Raw genomic sequence first — 19,225 nt, forward strand, 5'->3', positions numbered from 1 at the left:
AAGTACAGGAATTGTTTTGGGAGCCGTAGTTCGCAAAATCTCAGAGGGTGTCCATGGCCAGAAGATCAAATAGCTGTTCGGCTGGTGGCAGGGACTCTAGGGACCAAAATGCTTGGTCTTCGCCTTCTTGCGGCACTGGCATAGTGGCACAGTGGCGAATGTATTTTGAAACACTGATGATGAGGTCAGGACAATAAATCTGTGGAGCCAGAAGTAGTAATGTCTTTTTGACTCGGGCATGACCAAAAGCATCATGAGTATTATCAAGAAAAGAACGTCGCAGAACAGCAGGAACGCAGACTTTTGGAATCCCTCTGCGCGTCACTATGGCCATTTTGTTTTTAATTATGTGCTCGCAAGGCGGTTTGTCGTTGAGATTTTCCTGCACTTGCTAAGCTGATAAAAGCTGAACAATCGGGTATCACGATAATGCATCAGCTTCGGTGTTGTCAGTGCCCTTTTGGTGCTTCATATTGATGTCGTAAAGGCAGAGCTGCCAGGACCATCGAATTAGATGGCCTCGAGCATTTTTGATGGTTTTACGCCACTGCAGCAGAGCGTGGTGGGTAATCACAGTGAAAGGTTTTCCGTGGAGATAGAAATGGCATTAGTCGATAGCCTCAATTTTTTTCAACCTTTCAAGCTCTGTCATGGCGTAATTGACTTCATGCTTGAGCAGCTTGCGTAAGTTGTACACAAGTGGGTGCTCCGTGCCTTCATTAACGGCTTGCTCCAAGACGGCACTGATACCTTTGCTGGACGCATGAAAGTAGAGCACGCAAGGTCTGGAGGCATCATCAATTGCGAGGATCGGCTCTTCTGTTTTAAGCTTTGTGAACGCCAGCTAGTAGTCAGGGTTCTATTTCCAACTAGCCTCTTTGCTGAGCACGCATGTCAAAGGGTGAGCAATTTCACTGAACTGGGCGACCTACCGACGGTACAAATCGACGGTGCAAAGAAAACGCTGTAGCTCTTTTTGGCCCAAGGGCCCGGGGAACTGCAGAATCTCCTCCACGTGGCTCTATTTTGGCCTGACGGTGCCATTGGAGACCCTGTGTCCCAGATTGTCAATAAATCTCTGGGCAAACAGACATTTCTTCAGCTTCAGCATAACGCATGCACTTTTGAAAGCGTTGAGGACGGAATCGAGATGCTTCAAATGGCCAAAAATTGTGTCCGACTACACCACAATATCATGAAATTATTTCATGACGTGCGTTGATCGATGTTTCACTTAGACCAACTTGACTGCCCGTTCGATAGGTTCTGGAGCGTGTCGCAGACCAAAAGGCATGACAACCCATTCGTAGTCGCTGGTGCGTGTCACAAAAGCAGTGTTAGGGATATCTTCTGGGTGCATCTTGATGTGCCAGTAACCAGAAGTGATGTCCAACGTTGAGAAGAACGTCGATCTCCCAAGAGAGTCAATAACGTCCTCAATGCGAGGGATAATATGGTAGCCGGGCACCTTTGCCAAGTTAAGCTTGCAGTAGCCTATGCAAAAACGTGTTCGCCTTTCCGCTTTGTTCCCTCCCACAAGCACCGGAGTAGCGTGCGGGGAGGTGGATAGCCATATTACGCCTTGCGTGAGAAGGTCGTTGACTTGTCTGTCCATCTTCAAGCTATGGGCTTCTCATCATCGAGAGGTGGCCCTGCGAATGGAGACATTGTTGGTAACAGGAATCCGATGCATTTTAGTAGTGAAACATCCAATGTCAGTTTGCGATTTTGAAAAAAAAATGTGCTCGTACTTGTGGAGAAGCTGCTTAAGTAAAAACATCTGAGTTGCATTGAGGCGGCCCAAACGAGAAGCTTGAAGTTTCTGAAAACAAGCGTTTTTTTCAGCCGTGTAGTGGATGTTTGGGTTGAGAGTGGAGGACACAATTTTCCTGGTATAGTGTCAGGGTGTCGAGTTCTAGAAACAAGTTGAAGAGGGGGGCGCTTTCCAAGCCAAGAGGTATATTGCTTTTCATTAATTGCAGAACGTGCGGTTGGATTTCCTTGGTGATTTTTTCCTTTTGTATGTTTAGATTGACGCGACCCACAGTTCTTTAGATGATGTTACTTTGTCTACAGTGATGCAAGAATCTCGATATTTGCAGGCGAATATTTGTCTGCGCTGCTTCGCTGATACACGTAATTGTAACTCCGGTACCAAGAGTAGCGCTGACTGGGGCCGGTTACTGAGTGCATCAAAGTTAATTCACGTAGGTTTGGATCGCCTCCTCGTTTACCTGGTTGGTAGCGAGGGCGGAAATGCTGGCGCGTCGTGGTCATTGATTGTGCCAGTGCATCTGTCGTGGCAAGCCAGCCATCACGCAAGGCCTGCATTCGGACATAGGTGCCCGTACCGGTGTATTAGGTGGACGCTGATGGCAATTGCCACTGGGTGTATTGTCCTGTGCGTGTCGACCTGGTAGAACATGCTGCGACTTAGCTCTGTGCATAGCAGAAACCCACGCTGCTGGGGTAGATGGAATAAGCCCAGCAAGAGCCATTTGCATTTAAGCAATGAGACCGTCCATGAGCCTCCATATAAGGCGTGCATCATTAAGGACAGCAAGGCGTTCCTGCCGGATTTATTCGTCGTAATACTCTTTGAGGCTCTGGCGAGATTTTAGGCGATAATGAATGAACTGACGGAATTGATCCACGATGGCGCCTGCGACGCGTTGGGCCATGCATGCAAATATGTCCTCCCAAGCTGTGTCAGTGCCAAACACGTCGGTAAGGTACGGGCGAAAGGCCTGACATTCAAGGAAGCCCGAGAAATGGCACAGCTTGTCTCGCTCTGTACATGCAGCGGCCGCAGTCTTCACCTCGAAGAGACGGGGTAACTTGCCAAAGAGAACATCCTCGCTGGCTCCCGAGTACTTGAGGATGATGGCTTTCTTGGATGTTGACATGATGTGGGGTTGCACGGTAAATCCTGTCGGCTAGTGTAACGCAGGAGACAAGGCATCTATCGAAGCAACACCTTTATTGGCAACTTCTTCCTCTTTCACTACTATCGCCCCGCACCGTCTCTTGGTGTATTTTCTCCCATTCCGTCTAACTCTACTGCAGCTTCCAACTATATATATATATATATATATATATATATATATATATATATATTGTCACGGTTCTTGCACATTGGCAATCCAGGTGTTGAGTTATGGCCAACCTCTCCTCCAGGGCTACGCACCACTGCCAAGCTGGTACACAGCCTTGAAAGAGAGATGACGACGACGCTGAGAGTCTTGCGGACGTGCGCGCTGTACCTGGAACAATGTTGCTGCTTTAGCTACCAGCTCGTATTTGCCTGTCAACACATTTTATTACGAGCAGTGCGTTCATTGCCACGTGACATCTTGTGGTGTAGGTGCACGTTCCCTACCTCTGTCCGGCCAGTCTTGGCTCTACACGGAGCTTGGGCGAGGACGTGTCATCCATCGCGTGACGATGCCACCAACCCGTGAGCCGGCATCCACCAACCCGATAGTCATTGTCTCCCCACCTCGCGACCCCGGCTTTTTCTCTAGCGCTGACAATGATGACATTGATCAATGGCTCAGCATGTACGAGCGCGTGAGCACCCGCAACCGGTGGGATGACACTTTCATGTTGGCCAATGTACCATTAAATCTAAAAACACCCGCTCTTGTGTGGTTCCAAACCAATGAAACCAGGCTGACCAGTTGGGATCAATGCAAGCAGGAACTGCGCGATTTGTTCGGTAACTCCGTGGCGCGCCAGCTTGTCGCAAAGAAAGACCTCTCTTCTCGTGTCCAGTCATCTACCGAGCCGTACGTGGATTATATTCTCGGCGTTTTGGCGCTCTGCTCAAACGTAGACCCCAGCATGTCTGAATCCGACAAGCTTGGGCACATCCTTAAGGGCATTGCGGACGATGCTTTTAATTTGCTGATTTGCACAGACTGCACCACCGTTGAGTGCGTCTTGAAGGAATGTCACCGGTTTGAAGAGGCAAAGTGCCGTCGCGTAGCGCACTCGTTCACCCGCCTCCCTCACACCGCGGCAACATCGTCGTGTGCGGATGCGGCAACGCCAACCCGCCCACCGCCGACCGATGACCTGGCTACTCATACCGACCCTCTGACGACAATAGTGCGCCGCGAAATAGAGGCCATTGCTCCGGCTATCGCGCCTCAATACGACCATGCCCGAAATGTCCCGACTGTAGCACTCATCCAGGCATTCGTGCGTGAAGAAGTTGCCAACCTGGGCATTTATCCTGTGTGTGCTCTGACGTGCTCGCACACACCCGCTAGCTCCTCCACTCCCTTTCCACGGAGCGGAATGCCCAGCCGCTACGACGCCCCACCTCGTTACTGCCGCCGCAGCCCTACAGAATGGCGCACCGCTGACATACGGCCAATCTGCTTTACTTGTTCTCGCATTGGGCACGTGTCTCGCTACTGCCGTCACTGCTGGTCGTCGCCGCCGCCGCCAAGGTTTCCTGGTACAAGCTACTCCAGCGACCGGGCCCACCAATTCATGCCTGGTTACCAGCAGCGTGACAATATATATATATATATATATATATATTGTCACGAAGCCAAGGACGACGCAGTTGTCTTGAAGGAGAAACAAGTTAATTGGAGCGAACTTGTGCTCCCCAAACAACTCAAAAGAATACAGAGGCGGCGAAGCAGCGGCCAGAAAAGTACCTTGCGTCGGCGAGCGTCGCAGCATCGGAACGCCCCGGCGTCGGCTCTGCAGGCTTTTTATCGTTCGGCGCGCGTGGTTCTGGAACCGTCGATTCGCATCAAGAACATTGTAGATGCAAGAAGATTATTCCGGGATGTTCACGTGAGATCGGAATGCTCTCTCTATCAGAACAGATAACACATGCGGCACAGAAAGAAAGAATGGAACACGCGCTTCCCTCGGCACGGAGATAACACAGAGCGGCGCAGCCGGGCGGTAAAAGCAAAACACAAATAAACAAACCCAATGCATGGTTTGCGGCATTACCCCCCCCCTCTAAGAGTGCGTCGACTGGATGCCAACATAAGCCACAGTCCGAAAATGAAAATAAAAGTTCGTCTTCGTTCGTAGAAAGGTTTTAAGCGAGCCACGTGGACGACTTCGGGCCGCGTACGTCGTCGTGATGTGCCGAAGTCACCATCGGGGATCACTTCGTAGGTAAGTTGGCCAACACGTCGCAGAATCAGGTAGGGTCCGAAATACCGTCGCAGAGGTTTCTCTCTCAGTCCGCGTCGTCGGATGAGAGTCCAAACCCACACACGATCCCCTGGTTGGAACTCGGCGTCTCGGCGTCGGAGGTTGTAGCGGCCGGCATCCACCAGCTGCTGGTCCCTTATACGAACTCGAGCGAGCTGGCGGGCCTCCTCCGCACGTTGAAGGTATCCTTGGACGCCAGCGTTAAGGTCGTCGTCTTCTACATGCGGAAGCATGGCGTCGAGCATCGTAGTCGGTCGTCTTCCGTAGACAAGCTCGAACGGTGTCATCTGCGTAGTTTCCTGCGTCGCTGTATTGCACGCAAACGTGACATACGGGAGGACTTCGTCCCAAGTCTTATGTTCAACGTCGACGTACATAGACAGCATATCCGCAATTGTCTTGTTCAGACGTTCTGTTAGTCCGTTCCTTTGGGGGTGGTACGCCGTCGTTCTTCGGTGATCTGTGTTGATGTAGCATAAGATTCCTTGCATCAGCTACGCGGTAAAGGCCGTTCCGCGGTCCGTGATTAGGACTTCTGGGGCTCCATGTCGCAGCACAACTTCGTTTATAAAGAACTTGGCGACTTCTTGTGCAGTCCCCCGCGGAAGAGCGGCGGTCTCTGCGTAGCGCGTCATGTAGTCTGTCGCTCCGACAATGCACTTGTTCTCCGATCGTGACGTCGCGAACGGGCCAAGAAGGTCCATTCCAATCTGTTGAAAGGGCCTCGACGGGACAGTGATCGGTTGCAGAAGTCCGGCGGGTCTTGTCGGCGGCGTTTTTCGTCGCTGGCAGTCCCGGCAACTCCGAACGTAGTGGGTGACGTCAGATGTAAGGCGGGGCCAGAAGTACTTCGGCTTAATTTTTGCAATAGTGCGAGCTGTGCCGAGATGTCCGGAAGACGGGTCGTCGTGGGACGCTTCCAAAATTTCGTCACGAAGGTCTGCGGGGATGACAAGTAGATAATTCGTTCTTGTTCCGGGGCTGAAATTTTTCTTCACGAGGACGGAGTTTTTGAGGCTGAATGCTGGTATGTTACGCTTGAACGATCTAGGCACGGCGACGTTTCGTCCTTCGATGTAGTCGATCATTATTCGCATGTCGGGGTCGGCACGCTGCTGGGCGGCTAGGTCGCTCTCCGTAGCAACCCCGAAGAACGCACTGTCTTCATCGGAGTCTTGTGGTGGTGGGTCGACAGGGGCGCGGGACAGGCAGTCGGCGTCGGAGTGTTTCCTGCCGGATTTGTAGACGATTGTAACGTCGAACTCTCGCAGGCGCAAACTCCACCGCCCGAGACGGCCAGAGGGGTCCTTCAAGTTGGCGAGCCAACACAGCGCATGGTGGTCTGTTACTACCTTGAACGGTCTGCCATACACGTATGGGCGAAATTTTGAAATAGCCCATATAATAGCCAGCCACTCTTTTTCGGAGGCACAGTAGTTTTTCTCCTCCTTCGACAGACCACGGCTGGCATAGGCGGTTACGTTTTCGCACCCGCTTTGTTTTTGGACAAGGACGACACCCAAGCCTATATCACTGGCGTCCGTGTGTATTTCCGTTTCGGCGTTTTCGTCGAAATGAGCGAGCACGGCCGGCCTTTGCAGGTGTTTTTGCAGCTCGCAGAATGCCTTTTCTTGGTCGTCTTCCCAGCTGAAAGCGGTGCTATCTTTCGTCAAGCGCGTGAGCGGCTCTGCAATGCGTGCGAAGTTTGCGGCGAAGCGCCGGTAGTATGCGCACAGTCCAAGAAATCTGCGCACGTCCTTCTTATATTTCCACCTTGAGAAGTTCACTATGGCTGAAGTTTTCGCCGGGTCAGGCAGGACTCCCTTGGCGTTGACGACATGGCCCATCAACTTCAGTTCCTCGTACGCGAAGCGGCACTTTTTCAGTCTTAACCCCGACGCACTGATGGCCTCGAGTACAGACTGCAACCTTGCGAGGTGTTCGTCGAAAGTCCGGGAGAATACCACAACGTCGTCGAGGTATACGAGGCAGGTGTGCCACCTCAGGCCAGCTAGCACAGTGTCAATGACTCTTTGGAATGTTGCTGGTGCCGTGCATCGCAAAAAACAGCATTACCTTGAACTCGTATAAGCCATCCGGGGTTATGAATGCAGTCTTCTGTCGATCTCTCTCGTCCACTTCAATTTGCCAGTAGCCGGTTCTCAAGTCCATCGATGAGAAGTACCTCGCATGGCAGAGGTGGTCGAGGGCGTCGTCGATTCGTGGCAGGGGGTACACGTCCTTTTTGGTTATCTTGTTCAATCGCCGGTAGTCAACGCAGAACCTCAGTGTGCCGTCTTTTTTCTTCATGAGTACGACCGGCGCAGCACACGGACGTTTCGATGGCTGTGTAATGTCGTCGTTGAACATGTCGTCGACTTGAGTAGGGATGGCTTCGCGCGCTTCGCGCTCGTGGGAAGAGACGCGGTACGGTGACTGTCGGGTAGGTCGGGCTCCATCCTCCGTTATTATCAGGTGCTTCGCCAGAGGTGTTTGACGTAACTTTGAGTTCGACGAAAAACACTCGCTGTAGCGACGCAGCAAAGCCAATAACTTGTTCCTTTCTTCTTGCGGTAGCGCCGGATTTACGTCGAAGGGGTGCGGAAGCTTGAAGGTATCGTGGGGTGCGCGTTCAAAGTCGGCGACTGCGATCAAGTCACTTGCTTGTTGGGTTTCTTCGACGAACGCCATAGCAGTGCCCTTGTTTAAATGCTGGTACTCCTCGGCGAAATTAGTGACCAAAACGTGGGATTTGCGCTGCTTAAACCGCGCAATACCTCTTGCGACAGACACACGGCGGTCAAGAAGCAACCTTTTGTCACTCTTCACGATAGCGTCGACGTCGGGAGCAGCACCTTCACAGTAGATGGTGATCATCGAGCTTGCGCGGGGTGGCAGGGTGACGTGATCATCCGCGGTCCTTACAGCTGCACGGTGTTCGGCGTTCGATTCCGGCGTCAAGGGGTAGTCGGAGGAAAAAGTTATCGACGTCGTCTGCAGATAGATTATTGCGCCGTTGTCCGTCTAAAAGTCCATTCCGAGAATTACGTCGCGGGAGCAGTTGGGCAAAACGACGAACACCGCAGGGTACGTCGTGCCGTCTATGGTGACGCGCGATGTGCATGTTCCGCTTGGCGTCACTAGGTTGCCTCCTGCTGTGCGTACGTGCGGACCGTCCCATCCGGTCATAACCTTCTTCAGCTTAGACGCAAATGGTCCGCTCATTAAGGAGTAGTCGACTCCCGTGTCTACAAAGGCGACTACATCAAAGCTTTCGATGGACACCTTGACGTCGGATGCCGCCTTCCTCGAGATCCGGGTGCGTCGGGGCACGGAGCAAGATATAAAGAGGAGCGCCGACGGTGGCCCAGAAAAATCCTTTTGCTCGGGCCGATAATGTCCACGCGCCGCCGGCCGCACAGCTTTCCCTTTGCTCTCTTCCTCCTTCGTTTCCCCTCTCGTCGCTGTGCCTCTGTACATGGCTCTTCCCTTCTTTGCTCTCCCCAGAGGCGTGGTTTCTTTCGCAACGACGCCTGTCATATGCCAGTGCTACTATGCAGGAGGAATGCCTGCACGCACAGAATTTAAACACCTGTGCGCAGCCGGAATAGACGGCGCAGATAATCGCACGCCACCGCATACATGGCGATCGCTTATTCCCCAATCGGGGGGCGTTTATTCTGACATTATGAAGACCCGCTAAAAATATTGTACTAACCCAGCAGATGTAAGACGCAACTGAACGACGACGACTTTAGAATGACCAAAGAATGAGCAAGACTAGTATGAAACGCCACAACATCCAGTCTAGCGTGATTCTGCTTACGACAAACCGATGCAGCGCAAAAATTACCCTCGGTTCTTGGCCCGCTCTCCGGCCACCTGCTTAATTATTTATGCCCCTTCTATGAGCGAACAATGCTTACAAGGGTCGCCCGGAGTCTCCATCGGCCAACGGCAATTAGACACACATTTCTGTGCCAATGACTGAATTGGAAGGCTGCCCTGTTGTAATAAGTGTACAAAAACACAATCATCTCAATAAGGCACCCAAGAATATCAAACGCAACCTTTATTGTAACCCATACCGCAACTTACCGCCCGATGTTCACTGTCGCTCTACGGTCGTGTTATCGCGTCGCTAACGCCGTGGATTCCAAATAAAATGCTGCGTTTTGTATGGCTGCAATTTTCGGCCTACGAGGGTTCCCGGCGTTTTTTGTTTTTTTTAAGATGCTGACCAGCAAAACATCCGGCTCGTCAAACCTTTTCTTTCAGCGAGTCATCACCACAGAGATATAGGGTCCGGACGAATTCAAATATCGTGAAATGAAGGCTTGTGAAAAGACCGCACTGTCAGGGCCTCGATCTTGAGCAGATTGCTACGTCGCGGGCAGTCGCGGGTGATGTTATCGCGTTTCTGTTATTTTCTGATGAGCGCGTGGGTGCTGGTCCGTGTTCTTGGCACAATCTGTTTTGGACGTAAGTTGGAGAATGGCGAGAAAGCTGAGGCAACTTTTATAATCGCTAGTGATCAGAACCAGTTGCTCCTTTCGCCTTTTGTAAAACCTGTTAAGACACACCCGAATTGTTGTTCACAAATTTACAAAAAGGAGTCACATCTTCGGCAAGCACTGCGCAAAAGGTAGTGTTTGTATAGCAGCCATATGTCTATATGTGCGCTCTGCATTTTGTTTTCCCGCCATGCAAACCAGTCCTTAACGTATCTTTGCCGAGCCGTACGACCACTCAATTCCTTCGGGTTCGGGTTACCCAGAAGGTGCTGTCGAACAATGAAGCCGTGCGAAGGAGGAGCGCAATGAACGCGAAGCGGCGCCAACGCAGGCCCAAAGCACTCCGTGCACAAAACTACCGTCGCCGAAGCAGACGACAAAAGCCGACGGAATGCGTTCCGCCAACGCGCCCGCCGGCGCATGGGGAACGCCGGCAGCTTGACCATTCGCTGCGCCATCTACATTGCGCTCCGCGAGTGGTGGACATTAAGAGCCCGCAGGAGAGAGCAAAGTCGGCGCTCCTGTTTATCTTGCTCCGTGCGTCGGGGCGTCGCATCTCGGCTTGTGCGTGTTGAAGGTCGGGCACTGTGCGTCGTCGTTGTCATCGTCTTCTCAGCGGACGTCTCGGTCCGGTCGGGTATGCGTCGCAGCGTATAGTTGTCGTCGTGTACGGGAGTCTCGTCAGGTCTGGGTCGGGTCGCCGGGATGAGGGCATGTTGTGAGTCACTGTCTTCCGCGAGTCGTTGCGTTTTTGGAGGGTTTTCATTTTTCCGCGATCGTGCAACTTTACCTCCAGAAGTTGGTGCTTTTATTTTCCCCAGCGTGGGCTGGGGGACCTTCCACGGGCGAAGTCAGCATTGCTACGGCGGTCCGGCGATGGGTACGGGTAGGGCGATGGCGAGCGGTTGAAACGGGATGGGCCACGGCTGGATTCAGATAGATACTCGTCGATCTCACGTGGTCGTTTGCCAGGGAGAGGGCGAGGGACGTCGACGGAGAAACCACGCAGTCCGAGTCTCTTGTATGGGCAGCGACGGTAGATGTGGTCGGCCTCTCCGCAGTGGTAATACAGAGGACGATTATCGGGATTTCGCCATACGTCCGTCTTCCTCGGCGTTTGGTTTCGGGCTACCGGGGGTCGGGCGGGTGACAGTGGGCGGCTGTACGGCGGGGCTTCTTGACGGCGTGTTGGAACAGGGCGGGGTCGACGAACAGCCGCAGAGTAGGTCATAGCCTCGGGCTCGCGGGGTGCTTCGAACGGCCCAGAAGTTCCCAAAGCCTGTTGTACTTCTTCCCGGATCACGTCGGTCAGTGAAGTGACTTGAGGTTGTGGTGTCGTCATCGGGAAAAGTTTCCGCAGCTCCTCCCTTACCACTGCTCGGATAGTGTCGCGTTGTAAGACGGAGTTAATAGCGCTGGCACCAATCGTCTCCGAAACCAGCGCATTGATTGGGCGGTCGTACTGCCTCGTTCGGATTTCGAGCGTCTTCTCCATCGCGGCGGCCTCAGACGCGAGTTCGGACACGGACTTGGGGGGGTTGCGAACAAGGCACGCGAAGAGCTCTTGCTTCACACCTCACATCAGAAACCGTAGTTTCTTTTCCTTCGTCATTCCTGGGTCCGCACGGCGGAAAAGTCGCTTCATTTCCTCAACGAAGATTACGACTCCTTCGTTCGGGTGTTGCGTTCGAGTTACCAGTAAAATCGCAGCTAGTTCTTTTCTCACCACCGTCGTGAAGGTATTAAGGAACTCGCTTTTGAATTGCGTCCAGTCGGTCAAGGCGCTCTAGTGGTTTTCAAACCAAGTTCGAGCTGCATCCTCCAAGTAAAAGAAAACAGGCCGGAAAGTTTCTTCATCGCCCCACCTGTGGAAGATACGCACGCGCTCAAGCTTCTCCAACCATTCCTCTGGGTCTTCGGCGGTCGCTCCTCGGAACGATGGCGGTTCCCGGGGCAACTGCAGCACGATTGGCGACGTTGTTTCTTGTACCATGGTGTTGGTTGCAGCGTTCCTTCTCTTGGGCCCTTGTGGCATGAGACCGAACTCTGGTTGTAATCCTTGCAGTCGGCGGCTTTCTCTGGTTGGGCTGGCTTGGCGGCTTCCAGATGTCGTAGAGACCATAATGGGTGAGTACCCCGCACCTTCACCAGATGTCGCGAAGCCCAGGACGACGCAGTTGTCTTGCAGGAGAAACAAGTTTATTGGAGCGAACTTGTGCTCCCCTAACAACTCAAAAGAATACAGAGGCGGCGAAGCAGCGGTCAGCAAAGTGACTTGCGTCGGCGAGCGTCGCAGAATCGGAAAGCCCCGGCGTCTGCTCTGCAGGCTTTTTATCGTTCGGCGCGCGTGGTTCTGGAACCGTCGATTCGCATCGAGAACATTGTAGATGCAAGAAGATTATTCCGGGATGTTCACATTAGATCGGAATGCTCTCCCTATCAGAACAGATAACACATGCGGCACAGAAAGAAAGAATGGAACACGCGCTTCCCTTGGCACGGAGATAACACAGACCGGCGCAGCCGGGCGGTAAAAGCAAAACACAAATAAACAACCCAATGCATGGTTAGCGGCAATATATATATATATATATATATATATATATATATATATATATATATATATATATATATATATATATAATACTCAGACAGAAAAAAATATATGGAAGTCAAGAAAACCTCGGAATGCAAAGGGGAGGTTGTAGTGGGTCATATAAACCGATGAAGCATTATTTGAGTCAGGGAGAAAGTGAAAGTAACAAACCACTACGCCGGTTGCGTAGTGGTTATCGCACCAGACCGGTATTCTGAGGTCGTGGGTTCGGATCCAACCCCACGGGAATTTTTTCATGACTTTCTTTCTGACGCAAAATTTCTTCATCTGTTTCTATGACCCACTACAACCTCCCCTTTGCTTTCCGAGGTTTTCTAGACTGCCAACCGTCATTTTCTGTCTTATTTTCACCGAACCCCTCAGTTCCCATTTCTGATTCGCTACATGCTCAGCGAGGGCCTCTGTTCTGGCAGTCTTGGGGCCAAGGGTAGCTTAAGAGCGTTCAACGCTGGTTGACCACTCTGGACATGTCGTAGACACCCGTGTCACGGCCAGGGGGTTAAATAGATGGTTTCCTTCACCCGGAGTAGCCCGAGTGGCGCTGGCTACCAACCTCAAGTGCAGGAAAGAAAAAAATAATTTAAAATGGTGCGGAAACGGCACCGCCGATAGCGTAGTGGTTATCACACCAGAGCGGTCGTGGGTTCGGATCCCAGCCGGCGGGCATTTTTTATCACTTTCTTTGTGACTGAAAAAATTCTTCATCTGTTTCTGTGACCCACTACAACCTCCCCTTTGCTTTCCGAGGTTTTCCTAAATGCCAACCGGTATTTTCTGTCTTTTGTTCGGCGAGACCCTCATTTTTATTATTATATATATATATATATATATATATATATATTTATATATGTAGCGAAACAGAATAGGAAATGAGAAGCTCGTTGAAATAGGTCGGGAAGGCTTGGCATTACGATGCAAGAAGAGAGCGGAGTGGGTCAGAGAACAAAAGCATGTTAAGGACATATTAGTAGAAATTAAGAAGAAATGGACGGGCGCAGGGCCTGTAATGGGAAGGCAACATAACAGCTGGTCATTAAGGATAACAGAGTGGATTCCTAGAGAAGGGAAGTGTGGCAGTGTGCAGTAGAATGTTAGATGAGCTGATCACATCAAGAAGTTTTCTGGCATAAATTGTCGCAGTTAGCGCAGGACCAGGTAATTGTAGAATAATGGGAGAGGCCTTTGCCCTGCAGTGGGTGCAGATAGGCTGGTGATGACAAGGATTATGATTAAGGGTTTTAAGTTAAGAAAACCTTGGAAAGCAAAGGGCAGAATGTGGAAGGTCATTGAAACAGATAAAGAATTTGGAAAGACAGCACGAAAGTGGAAAAAATGCCCGCCAGGTGGGATGCGAGCCCCCGACCTCCAGAATTCGTGTCTGGTGCAATGACCACTAAGCTACCGGTGGGGCTGTCTCCCGCTCCCCTTTCTGGGGTATATATAATAAGGTGTATTTGTTTTCTGTGCTTGGGAGTTGTAGCCAGCCCTATTCGACCACTCGGGGTGAAGGAGACCTTATTCTAACCAGCGGGCCGGGATACGAGTGTCTGCTACAAGTGGAGAGTGGTCGGCCAGCGTTGAACCCTCTTAAGCTCCCTATGGCAACAAAGTGACCAGAACAGAGGCCCTCGCTATGCACGTAGCGAATAAGGTCATCGCACCAGACGCGTAATCTGGAGGTCCTGTTTACAGCTCCTACCCGGCGGGCATTTTTTCTCCACTTTCTCTCTGTCTTTCCCAACTCTTTATCTGTTTCAATGACAAACTACATTCGCCCCTTTGCTTTATGAGGTTTTCTTGACTGCCAACCCCTATTTCTGCCTTATCTCGTCCTTTCCTATTCTGGTTTGCTTTACATGCATAGCGAGGTCCTCTGTTCGGGGAGTCTTGGTGCCATAGGGAGCTTAAGAAGGTTCAATGCTAGTGCACCACCATCGACTTGTCGTAGACATGCGTGTCATGGCACGGGGGTTAACAAGAAGGCTCCTTCATCCCGATTAGTCGAGTGACGCTGGCTACCAACTCAAGGGCAGAAAACAAATAAACCCTAACATACATACCCCAGAAAAAGGATGGGAAAATAGCCCTACGGTAGCGTAGTGGTCATCTCACCAGACGAGTATTCTGCAGGTCCTGGGTTCAGAGGGATCTCTACAGGCATGAATAAAGATTGTGTTATTGGTAAGGCATACCAAAAACACAGTGTTCCTTCATGCCTGAATGAATCCCACCGAAACAGTCTCCCCACCCACTCCCCCACAGTCTCCCCACAGTCTCCCCACCCACTAATATACTTGAATGGTGCAAGAACTGGGGAATGGTGTTGAATGCCAACAAAACACTGTATCTTCGCATAACACGAAAGAAAGTTCCCTACTACTATCAATACACACTAGGAACATCGCCATTGAAACAAGTCACCAGTCATAAGTACCTCGGTGTCACACTAACCAGCAATCTTTCGTGGAATTTACACATTGACAATATTTGCTCATCTGCCTTCCGTAAGCTATGCTTCTTAAAACACAAAATCAGAAATTCCCCTTCTAACGTCAAGCTCCTCAGCTACTTTACTTTTATTAGACCTAAGCTCGAATATGCCTGTATAGTCTGGGACCCCTACACTAATCACAACATCCGTAAAATAGAAAGAATTCAGAGAAAAGCTGTAAGGTTTATATACTCTAAATACTCCCGCACTGATTCTCCCTCACAAACAATGCTTACTAACAATATCCCAAGCCTCGAATCCAGGAGAAAGTGCTTCCGCCTTTATTTCCTTTCTTCACAAAGCAAAGTGCACTGTCAATTGACCCATCACCGTTCTTGTCACCATTGTCAACAAGACCTACTAGGCATCACAACCTGAACGCTTTCACCCCATATTTTGCTGCTACTGACACCTTCAAATATTCTTTTTTTCCGCGTACGATACAATAGTGGAATGAATTACCCCCGGTATAAGTGCCTTGTTTGCTTGTATTGTTTGTATTTTTCTGCATTTTATCTTCTTGTGCCCCCCTGCTTGGACCTAGCCATGGTCTGCAGTATGTATTAAATAAAAATAAATAAAAAAATACATTTTTATATACATTTCCCTTCTTTCTGAAACCGCGATTCTCCAGTCTTCCGCATTGTCTGAACGCGTGGTCTTAACTTCCAGCCCACGCCACGCACGTTGCCCCATCATGGTGCAATTTAAAAGCTGCCTCTTAATACGACTCATGGCTCTCTCTCTCCCTCTCTCCTTTCTCTTTTTTTGTTGTTGTTGTTGCAGACAGGCATAGCCCGACTGCTTGCATAGTCTCCGCTTCCGAAACATATTCCGCTCCTTGTCACAGCTTCCTGCAAATCGTTATGAGAAATGTTCTCCGAATGTTTGGGGCAGCTAAATCATGCAACTACACTCTGTTGAAGGCAAGTCCCGTTGCCGTTACGTGATTAAACCTTTTTGTTTTTGTAGTCGCTGGGTATGCGACTATTTACTTATAGTATTTCTGCGCGCTTTGCGAGTTTTATTTCTCTCTCGCTCTTTTAACTATATATATATATATATATATATATATATATAATAGGGGCTTGTTGAAAATAACACAGAAAGAAGCGTTGGCAGTCAAGAAAACCTTAGAAAGCAGAGGGGGGATGTGGTAGATAATTAAAACAGATGAAGAATTTGGGAAGAAAATGGAGAAAAAATGCCGCCCGGTGGGATCCGAACCCACGACCTCCAGAATATATTCTGGTGTGATTACCAGACCAGTATTCTGGAGGTCATGGGCTCGGATCCCACCTGGCGGCCATGTATTCTCCACTTACTTTCTTTCCAAATTTTTTAACTGTTTCAATTATCCACCATATCCCCCCCTTTGCTTTCTAAGGTTTTCTTGACTACTAACTCTTATTTCTATATATATATTTATGTATATATATATATATATATATATATGTGTGTGTGTGTGTGTGTGTGTGTGTGTGTGTGTTTGTGCAAATCACGTTTGTAGCTAAAACGCATTGGTTCTATTACTACAGGCGAGTTTAAGAGCAGGTTTGTTTTTTTAAGAGAAGTTAATATATATAATATTTTTAAAAAGAGCATTTCATTATATATTTTACCGACTTGCGTTCTTCGTATACTTATCTTGCATAGATATATTTGCTTGGAGTATTATAAGCTTTTTCAGATAATCTCGCGGAACGAAATTTTGCGCCGTGATTTTATTAGGAGCTTACAATAGTTACATTTAATTTTAATGAGAATATTTTACAGAAAAAAGAAAATACGAAAAGAAAACAAGATATTGAAGGTGATGCTCACAATCCAGGGAATGTGGGTCGTGTTAACGGGAGAACCATCGGGAATACTTTCGAGGTGTTCGGAGCGTCCACAACCTGAGAAAGTAGACATCCATTGTACTTTCCTAAATGACTGAATTCTTATATAAGGTCAGCCGGGGTCACATCCAGCAATCATCAATATTGATGCGTCTGACTTTCGAAGCCCGTGAACTGAAGTAAAATGTTGTGGGGGCTAAGCGATAAGCGATAACTGAATAAGCGATAAGCAATATCTAGATAAGCGATATCTGGTATTGCGTTAAATTAGTGTCGTCATAGCTTTGAACATGTGGGTGTCTGTAGCACCAACTTTGGTGGTTGTTTATTCCCAGAGCCCCAGGGGATATGTGGGGTTTCTTTAGGTAAATGCTACAGTTCCCTAAGACTCAAATATCTCATATTAAAAATTCTATTGTTAAAACATTTTAGCAGTAAAAACATTTGTTCGCAGTGGTGAGGCAGGTATTACAACTGCTCTGTATAGGTCGTTGGAAAGAAACATGATGTATTATAGAGGTGTCACAATTACTCCAATTGGCATTCTTTTCATGTTATCGGAATGCTCACAGCACGCAATCGAACCGGCATTCCTTTCATGTATTGTACTGCACACAGCATACTTAAAAATGTGCGAAACGTTATAAAAGCCGGTTTAGTTGTGGAAGTACTTTAGAAGTGCTCGTTGTGCATCCGAACTTCTAAGCAATCGTTTGACAATTTTAACTATAGAATTTGCTTTGTCTTTTCATTCAATATTGTACAATTAGCGTTGCACAAAAGCCTTTTGTTATAAATTTTCAATATATTACAAAAGTAGTATAAATCAATAAGCACTTTTTGAAAAGGCTTTCATATATATTGATTTTAAAGGCAGTACTAGTTAAAATACATGTGTTTACCATTTTGTTGGAGCTTCGTAGTTTAAAGCAACGCGCAACAAAATATTGGCGGGTTTTACACATATGGTGTATGGAAGTATATAACTCACCACGCATATTAATTGATTCCGTTGCTTCGCAAAGGCTAAAGTGCACCTGCAATGGGATGTAAAATTACCGTTCATGTCACTTTCGTCTTTATTTGCGTATATTGAGCTGCTACCCAACAAGCCACCTCAATCTTCTCTCACGTCTAGACACTTGGGCTATGTGGTTCTTCATAATAACCAATGACGATACTTTTAAATTGCTTTTTCTCTATTATTCATTCTAATTATGCTAAAAAGCTTAGGCAGCAAAAGCATTTTCACAGTTTTTCATACACAAATTATTCAGGTGACGTTTCTACATGTACAACTGATTTACTCGCACACTTACCGCGTTGATACCAAACGATCTGTCCCTCTCACTACCAGTACGGGAGGGATCCCTTCATTTTTCCTAAGATTGTTCCTCACTTTTAACTCCAGGTACCGATAACAGACGATCACAGTATAATTGATTCCTTCGTTTCTTTAAATCGAACACAATTATGTTTTTAAAATAAAACATAGGTGGTAGAACAAATCGTGTGCAAACCGAAAAAACCAAAAGCACGTTTCCATGCAAGTAAATTGCCATAAAAATGACGTCTATATGTTAAAAATGACCCCAAATTGTTTGTAGGTACAAAATCCAAAACTCGTAAATAAAAAAGCAAAATTATACACCAATACAAAAAATACTTGCCAATTCCAGAACAAATATTATCACTGCTACGTTGACGCCCGCCCATCTTGCCATGTTCGCTTGCTACTATAACTAAAAAGATGCGTTCTGTGCATTGTGAGTAGCGGCCTTTTCTAGCACTTCTTAGTGACCAATTTCAGTCTTAATTGTAATTGACGTATAATGCTAATAAAAAATCTCCCGTAGCAATGCCCACAAAAGAACCTTCAAAATTATGAACGTGCAAGCACGGTTTAGTTGTAAGTGTTTGTCGAATAATAAAATATTCACGACTTTCAGTTTTTATTACATTCTAGGCATGACCAAAAAGTATTCAATTCGTAATTGGCTTTGTTCATTTAGATTGTGGTTAAAGGCTGAGTCTACAGTTATTGTAATAACACCACGGTTTTCGTAAGAATGTGATTTTTTTCGTATATATTCTCGGAAATATCCACTAGACGGTATTTTAAAATGAACACTATGTTCTGAATTTCAATAATGTGAATATGTAATCTTTATTTCGGTGGAATGGAAAGCTCTGTTATTTACTTCCGTTAAAACGCCCCTTATTTGTGACACGTTGGCCGAATTTGTATGCATTTGTAGGCTAATATTTCGTTTGCGGAAATTTTCTGGACATTGTCAACCTGGCTAATCTCTGTTAGACGGGAATCTGCCAATGAATTGTGCCAGGTAATTATCAAATATATTTGTAGTTTCGGTAGGATTGCTTATATTCTTAGAAACAAGATACTGAAAGATACCGCATATACTACGTGCGAACGAAACAACCTCTGACAGCCCCTAAAAACTGTTTGGTGCCTTATGGCTAGTTATTTCTCGAGACACCTAAAGCTACAGTAGTTTGTTGTGGGCTCTCAAGTTTCTAATTCGGCTGGCGATACCCATCTTAATACTTT

General features: G+C 48.2%; 1 long non-coding RNA gene across 1 annotated transcript in view; it reads right to left on the reverse strand.

The window, feature by feature from the left end:
• LOC144142132 (uncharacterized) overlaps positions 1-17,734 on the reverse strand; it is a 151,199-nt gene extending 133,465 nt beyond the window's left edge. Inside the window, exons 1-2 of the long non-coding RNA XR_013316851.1 lie at positions 17,645-17,734; positions 16,637-16,710 (exon numbers count right to left, since the gene is read on the reverse strand). This is a non-coding gene — a long non-coding RNA (uncharacterized LOC144142132). The remainder of the gene's footprint in view (positions 1-16,636; positions 16,711-17,644) is intronic.
• Between the last annotated feature and the right edge of the window lie 1,491 nt (positions 17,735-19,225).

Source organism: Haemaphysalis longicornis, unplaced genomic scaffold (genome assembly GCF_048455015.1).
Source record: "Haemaphysalis longicornis isolate Haplotype H1 unplaced genomic scaffold, Haemaphysalis longicornis Haplotype H1 scaffold_6, whole genome shotgun sequence".
Lineage (NCBI taxonomy): Eukaryota > Metazoa > Arthropoda > Arachnida > Ixodida > Ixodidae > Haemaphysalis > Haemaphysalis longicornis.